Source organism: Oncorhynchus clarkii, chromosome 10, assembly GCF_045791955.1.
Source record: "Oncorhynchus clarkii lewisi isolate Uvic-CL-2024 chromosome 10, UVic_Ocla_1.0, whole genome shotgun sequence".
NCBI lineage: Eukaryota > Metazoa > Chordata > Actinopteri > Salmoniformes > Salmonidae > Oncorhynchus > Oncorhynchus clarkii.
In genome coordinates this window covers 75,582,208-75,599,320 of record NC_092156.1, presented here as the reverse complement: position 1 = coordinate 75,599,320, position 17,113 = coordinate 75,582,208, and the positions used below count along the sequence as shown (strand labels likewise).

Genomic DNA, 17,113 nt, shown 5'->3' with positions numbered 1-17,113 from the left:
CCTCCGCTGTCTTCAACCAGGATCTCAGCGATCACTGCCTCATTGCCTGTATCCGCTACGGAGCCGCAGTCAAACGACCACCCCTCATCACTGTCAAACGCTCCCTAAAACACTTCTGTGAGCAGGCCTTTCTAATCGACCTGGCCCGGGTATCCTGGAAGGACATTGACCTCATCCCGTCAGTTGAGGATGCCTGGTCTTTCTTTAAAAGTAACTTCCTCACCATTTTAGATAAGCATGCTCCGTTCAAAAAATGCAGAACTAAGAACAGATATAGCCCCTGGTTCACTCCAGACCTGACTGCCCTCGACCAGCACAAAAACATCCTGTGGCGGACTGCACTAACATCGAACAGTCCCCGCGATATGCAACTGTTCAGGGAAGTCAGGAACCAATACACACAGTCAGTCAGGAAAGCTAAAGCCAACTTCTTCAGGCAGAAGTTTGCATCCTGTAGCTCCAACTCCAAAAAGTTCTGGGACATTGTGAAGTCCATGGAGAACAAGAGCACCTCCTCCCAGCTGCCCACTGCACTGAGGCTAGGTAACACGGTCACCACCGATAAATCCATGATTATCGAAAACTTCAACAAGCATTTCTCAACGGCTGGCCATGCCTTCCGCCTGGCTACTCCAACCTCGTCCAACAGCTCCCCCCCCCCGCAGCTACTCGCCCAAGCCTCTCCAGGTTCTCCTTTACCCAAATCCAGATAGCAGATGTTCTGAAAGAGCTGCAAAACCTGGACCCGTACAAATCAGCTGGGCTTGACAATCTGGACCCTCTATTCCTGAAACTATCCGCCGCCATTGTCGCAACCCCTATTACCAGCCTGTTCAACCTCTCTTTCATATCGTCTGAGATCCCCAAGGATTGGAAAGCTGCCGCAGTCATCCCCCTCTTCAAAGGGGGCGACACCCTGGACCCAAACTGTTACAGACCAATATCCATCCTGCCCTGCCTATCTAAGGTCTTCGAAAGCCAAGTCAACAAACAGATCACTGACCATCTTGAATCCCACCGTACCTTCTCCGCTGTGCAATCTGGTTTCCGAGCTGGTCACGGGTGTACCTCAGCCACGCTCAAGGTGCTAAACGATATCATAACCGCCATCGATAAAAGACAGTACTGTGCAGCCGTCTTCATAGACCTTGCCAAGGCTTTCGACTCTGTCAATCACCGTATTCTTATTGGCAGACTCAGTAGCCTCGGTTTTTCGGATGACTGCCTTGCCTGGTTCACCAATTACTTTGCAGACAGAGTTCAGTGTGTCAAATCGGAGGGCATGCTGTCCGGTCCTCTGGCAGTCTCTATGGGGGTGCCACAGGGTTCAATTCTCGGGTCTTTTCCGACTCTTTTCTCTGTATATATCAATGATGTTTCTCATGCTGCGGGCGATTCCCTGATCCACCTCTACGCAGACGACACCATTCTATATACTTCCGGCCCGTCCTTGGACACTGTGCTATCTAACCTCCAAACGAGCTTCAATGCCATACAGCACTCCTTCCGTGGCCTCCAACTGCTCTTAAACGCTAGTAAAACCAAATGCATGCTTTTCAACCGTTCGCTGCCTGCACCCGCACGCCTGACCAGCATCACCACCCTGGATGGTTCCGACCTTGAATATGTGGACATCTATAAGTACCTAGGTGTCTGGCTAGACTCTAAACTCTCCTTCCAGACCCTACACCAAAAACCTAACCTTAACCCTAAACCCTAAACCAAAAACCTAACCTTAACCCTACACCAAAAACCTAACCTTAACCCTAAACCAAAAACCTAACATTAACCCTAAACCAAAAACCTAACCTTAACCCTACACCAAAAACCTAACCTTAACCCTAAACCAAAAACCTAACCTTAACCCTAAACCAAAAACCTAACCTTAACCCTAAACCAAAAACCTAACATTAACCCTAAACCAAAAACCTAACCTTAACCCTAAACCTAACCTTAACCCTACACCAAAAACCTAACCTTAACCCTAAACCAAAAACCTAACCTTAACCCTAAACCAAAAACCTAACCTTAACCCTAAACCCTAAACCAAAAACCTAACCTTAACCCTAAACCAAAAACCTAACCTTAACCCTAAACCAAAAACCTAACCTTAACCCTAAACCAAAAACCTAACCTTAACCCTAAACCAAGAACCTAACCTTAACCCTAAACCTAAACTTAACCCTACACCAAAAACCTAACCTTAACCCTAAACCAAAAACCTAACCTTAACCCTAAACCAAAAACCTAACCTTAACCCTAAACCCTAAACCAAAAACCTAACCTTAACCCTAAACCAAAAACCTAACCTTAACCCTAAACCCTAAACCAAAAACCTAACCTTAACCCTAAACCAAAAACCTAACCTTAACCCTAAACCAAAAACCTAACCTTAACCCTAAACCTAACCTTAACCTTAACCTTAACCCTAAACCAAAAACCTAACCTTAACCCTAAACCTAACCCTAGCTCCTAAACCTAATTCTAACTTTAACCCTAAACCCCATATAAATAGCATTTGCTCTCGTGGGGACTAACACTCTGTAAACAGGAATGACAAGCTAAAGTTATCTAGATAGTCACAGAAATGTACGTTCAGCCTGTTCATTATTTCCGCCCGAGTTGACTTATCTTACGAAGTCAGCTTGGTTTAATATAGTTCCTTTCGTTTTTGACCTCGACATTGTTGCTGGATCGATACTTTCATAGTTAACATGCTGTCTCTGCTAGCTAGGTTATGTCATCTGGAGTTGAAATAGGGCCCCAACAGCCCTCACTAATGTACAGGGTTCCAACAGCCCTCACTAATGTACAGAGCCCCAACAGCCCTCACTAATGTACATGGCCCCAACAGCCCTCACTAATGTACAGAGCCACAACAGCGCTCACTAATGTACAGGGTTCCCAACAGCCATAGTGTTGATCATTGACAGTGTAGAAGGGAGTCCTTGGAACTGAGCTGGATTTGTTTACGTTCTCTGCCCTCTAATGGTAGAACGTAGACATTGTAGATAAGCGACCACCTCCAGACCCATATATGGGTGTATCCCCGTTCCGTAGATTGATCATTATCTCAGGCCGGTTAGCTCAGTTGGTTAGAGCGTCGTGCTAATAACGCGAAGGTCGCGGGTTCGATACCCGTACTGGCCAGCAGGATTTATTTGTATTTTTACTATGAATGTCTACAGTGTCTTATAACTCTATTGATTGGGTTCTACCATATGCGTTTTAAATTAGTAGTATGAATTGTCGATTGTTATTGTGGAGTGACATTTTATTGTAGGAGTTTTTTTTTTAATTGTAGGAGTTTTCATTCGTCTTTTATCATCCAAGGAAGGAAGGAGGACAGGGACTTCATGGACTAAAAGACAGAGAGACAGAATGGTGAAGAAACAGATAGACGGGTCCATCAATCATTTGATTCATTCAATATTCACACACACACACACACACACACACACACACACACACATAGTCTTGTACTATTTTCCATAACCACTAACCCTAACCTGTTCTCTTTTAACCTTACTTTAACCTTAACCCTAAATCAAAAACCTAACCTTAACCCTAAACCAAAAACCTCACCTTAACCCTACACCAAAAACCTAACCTTAACCCTAAACCAAAAACCTAACCTTAACCCTAAACCAAAAACCTAACCTTAACCCTAAACCAAAAACCTAACCTTAACCCTAAACCAAAAACCTAACCTTAACCCTAAACCTAACCTTAACCCTACAACCAAAAACCTAACCCTAAACCAAAAACCTAACCTTAACCCTAAACCAAAAACCTAACCTTAACCCTAAACCCTAAACCAAAAACCTAACCTTAACCCTAAACCAAAAACCTAACCTTAACCCTAAACCCTAAACCAAAAACCTAACCTTAACCCTAAACCAAAAACCTAACCTTAACCCTAAACCCTAAACCAAAAACCTAACCTTAACCCTAAACCAAAAACCTAACCTTAACCCTAAATCAAAAACCTAACCTTAACCCTAACCCAAAAACCTAACCTTAACCCTACACCAAAAACCTAACCTTAGCCCTAAACCAAAAACCTAACCTTAACCCTAAACCAAAAACCTAACCTTAACCCTAAACCCTAAACCAAAAACCTAACCTTAACCCTAAACCAAAAACCTAACCTTAACCCTAAACCCTAAACCAAAAACCTAACCTTAACCCTAAACCAAAAACCTAACCTTAACCCTAAACCCTAAACCAAAAACCTAACCTTAACCTTAAACCAAAAACCTAACCTTAACCCTAACCCAAAAACCTAACCTTAACCCTAAGCCAAAAACCTAACCTTAACCCTAAGCCAAAAACCTAACCTTAACCCTAAACCCTACACCAAAAACCTAACCTTAACCCTAAACCCTAAACCAAAAACCTAACCTTAACCCTACACCAAAAACCTAACCTTAACCCTAAACCAAAAACCTAACATTAACCCTAAACCAAAAACCTAACCTTAACCCTACACCAAAAACCTAACCTTAACCCTAAACCAAAAACCTAACCTTAACCCTAAACCAAAAACCTAACCTTAACCCTAAACCAAAAACCTAACCTTAACCCTAAACCAAAAACCTAACCTTAACCCTAAACCTAACCTTAACCCTACACCAAAAACCTAACCTTAACCCTAAACCAAAAACCTAACCTTAACCCTAAACCAAAAACCTAACCTTAACCCTAAACCCTAAACCAAAAACCTAACCTTAACCCTAAACCAAAAACCTAACCTTAACCCTAAACCCTAAACCAAAAACCTAACCTTAACCCTAACCAAAAACCTCACCTTAACCTTAAACCAAAAACCTAACCTTAACCCTAAACCAAAAACCTAACCTTAACCCTAAACCAAAAACCTAACCTTAACCCTAAACCAAAAACCTAACCTTAACCCTAAACCAAGAACCTAACCTTAACCCTAAACCTAAACTTAACCCTACACCAAAAACCTAACCTTAACCCTAAACCAAAAACCTAACCTTAACCCTAAACCAAAAACCTAACCTTAACCCTAAACCCTAAACCAAAAACCTAACCTTAACCCTAAACCCTAAACCAAAAACCTAACCTTAACCCTAAACCAAAAACCTAACCTTAACCCTAAACCAAAAACCTAACCTTAACCCTAAACCTAACCTTAACCTTAACCTTAACCCTAAACCAAAAACCTAACCTTAACCCTAAACCTAACCCTAGCTCCTAAACCTAATTCTAACTTTAACCCTAAACCCCATATAAATAGCATTTGCTCTCGTGGGGACTAACACTCTGTAAACAGGAATGACAAGCTAAAGTTATCTAGATAGTCACAGAAATGTACGTTCAGCCTGTTCATTATTTCCGCCCGAGTTGACTTATCTTACGAAGTCAGCTTGGTTTAATATAGTTCCTTTCGTTTTTGACCTCGACATTGTTGCTGGATCGATACTTTCATAGTTAACATGCTGTCTCTGCTAGCTAGGTTATGTCATCTGGAGTTGAAATAGGGCCCCAACAGCCCTCACTAATGTACAGGGTTCCAACAGCCCTCACTAATGTACAGAGCCCCAACAGCCCTCACTAATGTACAGGGCCCCAACAGCCCTCACTAATGTACAGAGCCACAACAGCGCTCACTAATGTACAGGGTTCCCAACAGCCATAGTGTTGATCATTGACAGTGTAGAAGGGAGTCCTTGGAACTGAGCTGGATTTGTTTACGTTCTCTGCCCTCTAATGGTAGAACGTAGACATTGTAGATAAGCGACCACCTCCAGACCCATATATGGGTGTATCCCCGTTCCGTAGATTGATCATTATCTCAGGCCGGTTAGCTCAGTTGGTTAGAGTGTCGTGCTAATAACGCGAAGGTCGCGGGTTCGATACCCGTACTGGCCAGCAGGATTTATTTGTATTTTTACTATGAATGTCTACAGTGTCTTATAACTCTATTGATTGGGTTCTACCATATGCGTTTTAAATTAGTAGTATGAAATGTCGATTGTTATTGTGGAGTGACATTTTATTGTAGGAGTTTTTTTTTTAATTGTAGGAGTTTTCATTCGTCTTTTATCATCCAAGGAAGGAAGGAGGACAGGGACTTCATGGACTAAAAGACAGAGAGACAGAATGGTGAAGAAACAGATAGACGGGTCCATCAATCATTTGATTCATTCAATATTCACACACACACACACACACACACACACACACACACACACACACACACATAGTCTTGTACTATTTTCCATAACCACTAACCCTAACCTGTTCTCTTTTAACCTTACTTTAACCTTAACCCTAAATCAAAAACCTAACCTTAACCCTAAACCAAAAACCTAACCTTAACCCTAACCAAAAACCTCACCTTAAACCTAAACCAAAAACCTCACCTTAACCCTACACCAAAAACCTAACCTTAACCCTAAACCAAAAACCTAACCTTAACCCTAAACCAAAAACCTAACCTTAACCCTAAACCAAAAACCTAACCTTAACCCTAAACCAAAAACCTAACCTTAACCCTAAACCTAACCTTAACCCTACAACCAAAAACCTAACCCTAAACCAAAAACCTAACCTTAACCCTAAACCAAAAACCTAACCTTAACCCTAAACCCTAAACCAAAAACCTAACCTCAACCCTAAACCAAAAACCTAACCTTAACCCTAAACCCTAAACCAAAAACCTAACCTTAACCCTAAACCAAAAACCTAACCTTAACCCTAAACCCTAAACCAAAAACCTAACCTTAACCCTAAACCAAAAACCTAACCTTAACCCTAAATCAAAAACCTAACCTTAACCCTAACCCAAAAACCTAACCTTAACCCTAAACCTAACCTTAACCCTACACCAAAAACCTAACCTTAGCCCTAAACCAAAAACCTAACCTTAACCCTAAACCAAAAACCTAACCTTAACCCTAAACCCTAAACCAAAAACCTAACCTTAACCCTAAACCAAAAACCTAACCTTAACCCTAAAACCTAAACCAAAAACCTAACCTTAACCCTAAACCAAAAACCTAACCTTAACCCTAAACCCTAAACCAAAAACCTAACCTTAACCTTAAACCAAAAACCTAACCTTAACCCTAACCCAAAAACCTAACCTTAACCCTAAGCCAAAAACCTAACCTTAACCCTAAGCCAAAAACCTAACCTTAACCCTAAACCCTACACCAAAAACCTAACCTTAACCCTAAACCCTAAACCAAAAACCTAACCTTAACCCTACACCAAAAACCTAACCTTAACCCTAAACCAAAAACCTAACATTAACCCTAAACCAAAAACCTAACCTTAACCCTACACCAAAAACCTAACCTTAACCCTAAACCAAAAACCTATCCTTAACCCTAAACCAAAAACCTAACCTTAACCCTAAACCAAAAACCTAACCTTAACCCTAAACCAAAAACCTAACCTTAACCCTAAACCTAACCTTAACCCTACACCAAAAACCTAACCTTAACCCTAAACCAAAAACCTAACCTTAACCCTAAACCAAAAACCTAACCTTAACCCTAAACCCTAAACCAAAAACCTAACCTTAACCCTAAACCAAAAACCTAACCTTAACCCTAAACCCTAAACCAAAAACCTAACCTTAACCCTAACCAAAAACCTCACCTTAACCCTACACCAAAAACCTAACCTTAACCCTAAACCAAAAACCTAACCTTAACCCTAAACCAAAAACCTAACCTTAACCCTAAACCAAAAACCTAACCTTAACCCTAAACCAAGAACCTAACCTTAACCCTAAACCTAAACTTAACCCTACACCAAAAACCTAACCTTAACCCTAAACCAAAAACCTAACCTTAACCCTAAACCAAAAACCTAACCTTAACCCTAAACCCTAAACCAAAAACCTAACCTTAACCCTAAACCCTAAACCAAAAACCTAACCTTAACCCTAAACCAAAAACCTAACCTTAACCCTAAACCAAAAACCTAACCTTAACCCTAAACCTAACCTTAACCTTAACCTTAACCCTAAACCAAAAACCTAACCTTAACCCTAAACCTAACCCTAGCTCCTAAACCTAATTCTAACTTTAACCCTAAACCCCATATAAATAGCATTTGCTCTCGTGGGGACTAACACTCTGTAAACAGGAATGACAAGCTAAAGTTATCTAGATAGTCACAGAAATGTACGTTCAGCCTGTTCATTATTTCCGCCCGAGTTGACTTATCTTACGAAGTCAGCTTGGTTTAATATAGTTCCTTTCGTTTTTGACCTCGACATTGTTGCTGGATCGATACTTTCATAGTTAACATGCTGTCTCTGCTAGCTAGGTTATGTCATCTGGAGTTGAAATAGGGCCCCAACAGCCCTCACTAATGTACAGGGTTCCAACAGCCCTCACTAATGTACAGAGCCCCAACAGCCCTCACTAATGTACAGGGCCCCAACAGCCCTCACTAATGTACAGAGCCACAACAGCGCTCACTAATGTACAGGGTTCCCAACAGCCATAGTGTTGATCATTGACAGTGTAGAAGGGAGTCCTTGGAACTGAGCTGGATTTGTTTACGTTCTCTGCCCTCTAATGGTAGAACGTAGACATTGTAGATAAGCGACCACCTCCAGACCCATATAGGGGTGTATCCCCGTTCCGTAGATTGATCATTATCTCAGGCCGGTTAGCTCAGTTGGTTAGAGCGTCGTGCTAATAACGCGAAGGTCGCGGGTTCGATACCCGTACTGGCCAGCAGGATTTATTTGTATTTTTACTATGAATGTCTACAGTGTCTTATAACTCTATTGATTGGGTTCTACCATATGCGTTTTAAATTAGTAGTATGAATTGTCGATTGTTATTGTGGAGTGACATTTTATTGTAGGAGTTTTTTTTTTAATTGTAGGAGTTTTCATTCGTCTTTTATCATCCAAGGAAGGAAGGAGGACAGGGACTTCATGGACTAAGAGACAGAGAGACAGAATGGTGAAGAAACAGATAGACGGGTCCATCAATCATTTGATTCATTCAATATTCACACACACACACACACACGCACACACATAGCCTTGTACACCTAACCCTAACACACAATTCAATCCCATTCAAAATCCTATTTTCCATAACCACTAACCTGTTCTCTTTTAACCTTACTTTAACCTTAACCCTAAATCAAAAACCTAACCTTAACCCTAAACCAAAAACCTAACCTTAACCCTAACCAAAAACCTCACCTTAAACCTAAACCAAAAACCTCACCTTAACCCTAAACCAAAAACCTAACATTAACCCTAAACCAAAAACCTAACCTTAACCCTAAACCTAACCTAACCCTAACCAAAAACCTAACCTTAACCCTAAACCAAAAACCTAACCTTAACCCTAAACCAAAAACCTAACCTTAACCCTAAACCCTAAACCAAAAACCTAACCTTAACCCTAAACCAAAAACCTAACCTTAACCCTAAACCAAAAACCTAACCTTAACCCTAAACCAAAAACCTAACCTTAACCCTAAACCAAAAACCTAACCTTAACCCTAAACCTAAACTTAACCCTACACCAAAAACCTAACCTTAACCCTAAACCAAAAACCTAACCTTAACCCTAAACCAAAAACCTAACCTTAACCCTAAACCCTAAACCAAAAACCTAACCTTAACCCTAAACCAAAAACCTAACCTTAACCCTAAACCCTAAACCAAAAACCTAACCTTAACCCTAAACCAAAAACCTAACCTTAACCCTAAACCAAAAACCTAACCTTAACCCTAAACCTAACCTTAACCTTAACCTTAACCCTAAACCAAAAACCTAACCTTAACCCTAAACCTAACCCTAGCTCCTAAACCTAATTCTAACTTTAACCCTAAACCCCATATAAATAGCATTTGCTCTCGTGGGGACTAACACTCTGTAAACAGGAATGACAAGCTAAAGTTATCTAGATAGTCACAGAAATGTACGTTCAGCCTGTTCATTATTTCCGCCCGAGTTGACTTATCTTACGAAGTCAGCTTGGTTTAATATAGTTCCTTTCGTTTTTGACCTCGACATTGTTGCTGGATCGATACTTTCATAGTTAACATGCTGTCTCTGCTAGCTAGGTTATGTCATCTGGAGTTGAAATAGGGCCCCAACAGCCCTCACTAATGTACAGGGTTCCAACAGCCCTCACTAATGTACAGAGCCCCAACAGCCCTCACTAATGTACATGGCCCCAACAGCCCTCACTAATGTACAGAGCCACAACAGCGCTCACTAATGTACAGGGTTCCCAACAGCCATAGTGTTGATCATTGACAGTGTAGAAGGGAGTCCTTGGAACTGAGCTGGATTTGTTTACGTTCTCTGCCCTCTAATGGTAGAACGTAGACATTGTAGATAAGCGACCACCTCCAGACCCATATATGGGTGTATCCCCGTTCCGTAGATTGATCATTATCTCAGGCCGGTTAGCTCAGTTGGTTAGAGCGTCGTGCTAATAACGCGAAGGTCGCGGGTTCGATACCCGTACTGGCCAGCAGGATTTATTTGTATTTTTACTATGAATGTCTACAGTGTCTTATAACTCTATTGATTGGGTTCTACCATATGCGTTTTAAATTAGTAGTATGAATTGTCGATTGTTATTGTGGAGTGACATTTTATTGTAGGAGTTTTTTTTTTAATTGTAGGAGTTTTCATTCGTCTTTTATCATCCAAGGAAGGAAGGAGGACAGGGACTTCATGGACTAAAAGACAGAGAGACAGAATGGTGAAGAAACAGATAGACGGGTCCATCAATCATTTGATTCATTCAATATTCACACACACACACACACACACACACACACACACACACATAGTCTTGTACTATTTTCCATAACCACTAACCCTAACCTGTTCTCTTTTAACCTTACTTTAACCTTAACCCTAAATCAAAAACCTAACCTTAACCCTAAACCAAAAACCTCACCTTAACCCTACACCAAAAACCTAACCTTAACCCTAAACCAAAAACCTAACCTTAACCCTAAACCAAAAACCTAACCTTAACCCTAAACCAAAAACCTAACCTTAACCCTAAACCAAAAACCTAACCTTAACCCTAAACCTAACCTTAACCCTACAACCAAAAACCTAACCCTAAACCAAAAACCTAACCTTAACCCTAAACCAAAAACCTAACCTTAACCCTAAACCCTAAACCAAAAACCTAACCTTAACCCTAAACCAAAAACCTAACCTTAACCCTAAACCCTAAACCAAAAACCTAACCTTAACCCTAAACCAAAAACCTAACCTTAACCCTAAACCCTAAACCAAAAACCTAACCTTAACCCTAAACCAAAAACCTAACCTTAACCCTAAATCAAAAACCTAACCTTAACCCTAACCCAAAAACCTAACCTTAACCCTACACCAAAAACCTAACCTTAGCCCTAAACCAAAAACCTAACCTTAACCCTAAACCAAAAACCTAACCTTAACCCTAAACCCTAAACCAAAAACCTAACCTTAACCCTAAACCAAAAACCTAACCTTAACCCTAAACCCTAAACCAAAAACCTAACCTTAACCCTAAACCAAAAACCTAACCTTAACCCTAAACCCTAAACCAAAAACCTAACCTTAACCTTAAACCAAAAACCTAACCTTAACCCTAACCCAAAAACCTAACCTTAACCCTAAGCCAAAAACCTAACCTTAACCCTAAGCCAAAAACCTAACCTTAACCCTAAACCCTACACCAAAAACCTAACCTTAACCCTAAACCCTAAACCAAAAACCTAACCTTAACCCTACACCAAAAACCTAACCTTAACCCTAAACCAAAAACCTAACATTAACCCTAAACCAAAAACCTAACCTTAACCCTACACCAAAAACCTAACCTTAACCCTAAACCAAAAACCTAACCTTAACCCTAAACCAAAAACCTAACCTTAACCCTAAACCAAAAACCTAACCTTAACCCTAAACCAAAAACCTAACCTTAACCCTAAACCTAACCTTAACCCTACACCAAAAACCTAATAACCCTAAACCAAACCTTAACCCTAAACCAAAAACCTAACCTTAACCCTAAACCAAAAACCTAACCTTAACCCTAAACCCTAAACCAAAAACCTAACCTTAACCCTAAACCAAAAACCTAACCTTAACCCTAAACCCTAAACCAAAAACCTAACCTAACCCTAACCAAAAACCTCCCTAACCTTAAACCAAAAACCTAACCTTAACCCTAAACCAAAAACCTAACCTTAACCCTAAACCAAAAACCTAACCTTAACCCTAAACCAAAAACCTAACCTTAACCCTAAACCAAGAACCTAACCTTAACCCTAAACCTAAACTTAACCCTACACCAAAAACCTAACCTTAACCCTAAACCAAAAACCTAACCTTAACCCTAAACCAAAAAAACCTTAACCCTAAACCCTAAACCAAAAACCTAACCTTAACCCTAAACCCTAAACCAAAAACCTAACCTTAACCCTAAACCAAAAACCTAACCTTAACCCTAAACCAAAAACCTAACCTTAACCCTAAACCTAACCTTAACCTTAACCTTAACCCTAAACCAAAAACCTAACCTTAACCCTAAACCTAACCCTAGCTCCTAAACCTAATTCTAACTTTAACCCTAAACCCCATATAAATAGCATTTGCTCTCGTGGGGACTAACACTCTGTAAACAGGAATGACAAGCTAAAGTTATCTAGATAGTCACAGAAATGTACGTTCAGCCTGTTCATTATTTCCGCCCGAGTTGACTTATCTTACGAAGTCAGCTTGGTTTAATATAGTTCCTTTCGTTTTTGACCTCGACATTGTTGCTGGATCGATACTTTCATAGTTAACATGCTGTCTCTGCTAGCTAGGTTATGTCATCTGGAGTTGAAATAGGGCCCCAACAGCCCTCACTAATGTACAGGGTTCCAACAGCCCTCACTAATGTACAGAGCCCCAACAGCCCTCACTAATGTACAGGGCCCCAACAGCCCTCACTAATGTACAGAGCCACAACAGCGCTCACTAATGTACAGGGTTCCCAACAGCCATAGTGTTGATCATTGACAGTGTAGAAGGGAGTCCTTGGAACTGAGCTGGATTTGTTTACGTTCTCTGCCCTCTAATGGTAGAACGTAGACATTGTAGATAAGCGACCACCTCCAGACCCATATATGGGTGTATCCCCGTTCCGTAGATTGATCATTATCTCAGGCCGGTTAGCTCAGTTGGTTAGAGCGTCGTGCTAATAACGCGAAGGTCGCGGGTTCGATACCCGTACTGGCCAGCAGGATTTATTTGTATTTTTACTATGAATGTCTACAGTGTCTTATAACTCTATTGATTGGGTTCTACCATATGCGTTTTAAATTAGTAGTATGAATTGTCGATTGTTATTGTGGAGTGACATTTTATTGTAGGAGTTTTTTTTTTAATTGTAGGAGTTTTCATTCGTCTTTTATCATCCAAGGAAGGAAGGAGGACAGGGACTTCATGGACTAAAAGACAGAGAGACAGAATGGTGAAGAAACAGATAGACGGGTCCATCAATCATTTGATTCATTCAATATTCACACACACACACACACACACACACACACACACACACACACACACACATAGTCTTGTACTATTTTCCATAACCACTAACCCTAACCTGTTCTCTTTTAACCTTACTTTAACCTTAACCCTAAATCAAAAACCTAACCTTAACCCTAAACCAAAAACCTAACCTTAACCCTAACCAAAAACCTCACCTTAAACCTAAACCAAAAACCTCACCTTAACCCTACACCAAAAACCTAACCTTAACCCTAAACCAAAAACCTAACCTTAACCCTAAACCAAAAACCTAACCTTAACCCTAAACCAAAAACCTAACCTTAACCCTAAACCAAAAACCTAACCTTAACCCTAAACCTAACCTTAACCCTACAACCAAAAACCTAACCCTAAACCAAAAACCTAACCTTAACCCTAAACCAAAAACCTAACCTTAACCCTAAACCCTAAACCAAAAACCTAACCTTAACCCTAAACCAAAAACCTAACCTTAACCCTAAACCCTAAACCAAAAACCTAACCTTAACCCTAAACCAAAAACCTAACCTTAACCCTAAACCCTAAACCAAAAACCTAACCTTAACCCTAAACCAAAAACCTAACCTTAACCCTAAATCAAAAACCTAACCTTAACCCTAACCCAAAAACCTAACCTTAACCCTAAACCTAACCTTAACCCTACACCAAAAACCTAACCTTAGCCCTAAACCAAAAACCTAACCTTAACCCTAAACCAAAAACCTAACCTTAACCCTAAACCCTAAACCAAAAACCTAACCTTAACCCTAAACCAAAAACCTAACCTTAACCCTAAACCCTAAACCAAAAACCTAACCTTAACCCTAAACCAAAAACCTAACCTTAACCCTAAACCCTAAACCAAAAACCTAACCTTAACCTTAAACCAAAAACCTAACCTTAACCCTAACCCAAAAACCTAACCTTAACCCTAAGCCAAAAACCTAACCTTAACCCTAAGCCAAAAACCTAACCTTAACCCTAAACCCTACACCAAAAACCTAACCTTAACCCTAAACCCTAAACCAAAAACCTAACCTTAACCCTACACCAAAAACCTAACCTTAACCCTAAACCAAAAACCTAACATTAACCCTAAACCAAAAACCTAACCTTAACCCTACACCAAAAACCTAACCTTAACCCTAAACCAAAAACCTAACCTTAACCCTAAACCAAAAACCTAACCTTAACCCTAAACCAAAAACCTAACCTTAACCCTAAACCAAAAACCTAACCTTAACCCTAAACCTAACCTTAACCCTACACCAAAAACCTAACCTTAACCCTAAACCAAAAACCTAACCTTAACCCTAAACCAAAAACCTAACCTTAACCCTAAACCCTAAACCAAAAACCTAACCTTAACCCTAAACCAAAAACCTAACCTTAACCCTAAACCCTAAACCAAAAACCTAACCTTAACCCTAACCAAAAACCTCACCTTAACCCTACACCAAAAACCTAACCTTAACCCTAAACCAAAAACCTAACCTTAACCCTAAACCAAAAACCTAACCTTAACCCTAAACCAAAAACCTAACCTTAACCCTAAACCAAAAACCTAACCTTAACCCTAAACCAAGAACCTAACCTTAACCCTAAACCTAAACTTAACCCTACACCAAAAACCTAACCTTAACCCTAAACCAAAAACCTAACCTTAACCCTAAACCAAAAACCTAACCTTAACCCTAAACCCTAAACCAAAAACCTAACCTTAACCCTAAACCCTAAACCAAAAACCTAACCTTAACCCTAAACCAAAAACCTAACCTTAACCCTAAACCAAAAACCTAACCTTAACCCTAAACCTAACCTAACCTTAACCTTAACCCTAAACCAAAAACCTAACCTTAACCCTAAACCTAACCCTACCCTCCTAAACCTAATTCTAACTTTAACCCTAAACCCCATATAAATAGCATTTGCTCTCGTGGGGACTAACACTCTGTAAACAGGAATGACAAGCTAAAGTTATCTAGATAGTCACAGAAATGTACGTTCAGCCTGTTCATTATTTCCGCCCGAGTTGACTTATCTTACGAAGTCAGCTTGGTTTAATATAGTTCCTTTCGTTTTTGACCTCGACATTGTTGCTGGATCGATACTTTCATAGTTAACATGCTGTCTCTGCTAGCTAGGTTATGTCATCTGGAGTTGAAATAGGGCCCCAACAGCCCTCACTAATGTACAGGGTTCCAACAGCCCTCACTAATGTACAGAGCCCCAACAGCCCTCACTAATGTACAGGGCCCCAACAGCCCTCACTAATGTACAGAGCCACAACAGCGCTCACTAATGTACAGGGTTCCCAACAGCCATAGTGTTGATCATTGACAGTGTAGAAGGGAGTCCTTGGAACTGAGCTGGATTTGTTTACGTTCTCTGCCCTCTAATGGTAGAACGTAGACATTGTAGATAAGCGACCACCTCCAGACCCATATATGGGTGTATCCCCGTTCCGTAGATTGATCATTATCTCAGGCCGGTTAGCTCAGTTGGTTAGAGCGTCGTGCTAATAACGCGAAGGTCGCGGGTTCGATACCCGTACTGGCCAGCAGGATTTATTTGTATTTTTACTATGAATGTCTACAGTGTCTTATAACTCTATTGATTGGGTTCTACCATATGCGTTTTAAATTAGTAGTATGAATTGTCGATTGTTATTGTGGAGTGACATTTTATTGTAGGAGTTTTTTTTTTAATTGTAGGAGTTTTCATTCGTCTTTTATCATCCAAGGAAGGAAGGAGGACAGGGACTTCATGGACTAAAAGACAGAGAGACAGAATGGTGAAGAAACAGATAGACGGGTCCATCAATCATTTGATTCATTCAATATTCACACACACACACACACACACACACACACACACACACACACACATAGTCTTCAAAAGTCCTATTTTCCATAACCACTAACCCTAACCTGTTCTCTTTTAACCTTACTTTAACCTTAACCCTAAATCAAAAACCTAACCTTAACCCTAAACCAAAAACCTAACCTTAACCCTAACCAAAAACCTCACCTTAAACCTAAACCAAAAACCTCACCTTAACCCTACACCAAAAACCTAACCTTAACCCTAAACCAAAAACCTAACCTTAACCCTAAACCAAAAACCTAACCTTAACCCTAAACCAAAAACCTAACCTTAACCCTAAACCAAAAACCTAACCTTAACCCTAAACCCTTAACCCTACACCAAAAACCTAACCCTAAACCAAAAACCTAACCTTAACCCTAAACCAAAAACCTAACCTTAACCCTAAACCCTAAACCAAAAACCTAACCTTAACCCTAAACCAAAAACCTAACCTTAACCCTAAACCCTAAACCAAAAACCTAACCTTAACCCTAAACCAAAAACCTAACCTTAACCCTAAACCCTAAACCAAAAACCTAACCTTAACCCTAAACCAAAAACCTAACCTTAACCCTAAATCAAAAACCTAACCTTAACCCTAACCCAAAAACCTAACCTTAACCCTAAACCTAACCTTAACCCTACACCAAAAACCTAACCTTAACCCTAAACCAAAAACCTAACCTTAACCC

General features: G+C 40.3%; 6 non-coding genes across 6 annotated transcripts; all 6 read left to right on the top strand.

The window, feature by feature from the left end:
* The first annotated feature begins 3,076 nt into the window (after window positions 1-3,076).
* On the top strand, window positions 3,077-3,150 carry trnai-aau (transfer RNA isoleucine (anticodon AAU)). The gene has a single exon. It is a non-coding gene; the product is annotated as a tRNA-Ile (tRNA).
* Window positions 3,151-5,827: 2,677 nt separating this feature from the next.
* trnai-aau (transfer RNA isoleucine (anticodon AAU)) lies at window positions 5,828-5,901 on the top strand. Its single transcript has one exon. It is a non-coding gene; the product is annotated as a tRNA-Ile (tRNA).
* Window positions 5,902-8,655: 2,754 nt separating this feature from the next.
* Window positions 8,656-8,729, top strand: trnai-aau (transfer RNA isoleucine (anticodon AAU)). Its single transcript has one exon. It is a non-coding gene; the product is annotated as a tRNA-Ile (tRNA).
* Window positions 8,730-10,426: 1,697 nt separating this feature from the next.
* Window positions 10,427-10,500, top strand: trnai-aau (transfer RNA isoleucine (anticodon AAU)). Its single transcript has one exon. It is a non-coding gene; the product is annotated as a tRNA-Ile (tRNA).
* Window positions 10,501-13,186: 2,686 nt separating this feature from the next.
* On the top strand, window positions 13,187-13,260 carry trnai-aau (transfer RNA isoleucine (anticodon AAU)). Its single transcript has one exon. It is a non-coding gene; the product is annotated as a tRNA-Ile (tRNA).
* A 2,779-nt stretch (window positions 13,261-16,039) lies between these two features.
* Window positions 16,040-16,113, top strand: trnai-aau (transfer RNA isoleucine (anticodon AAU)). Its single transcript has one exon. It is a non-coding gene; the product is annotated as a tRNA-Ile (tRNA).
* Window positions 16,114-17,113: the final 1,000 nt, after the last annotated feature.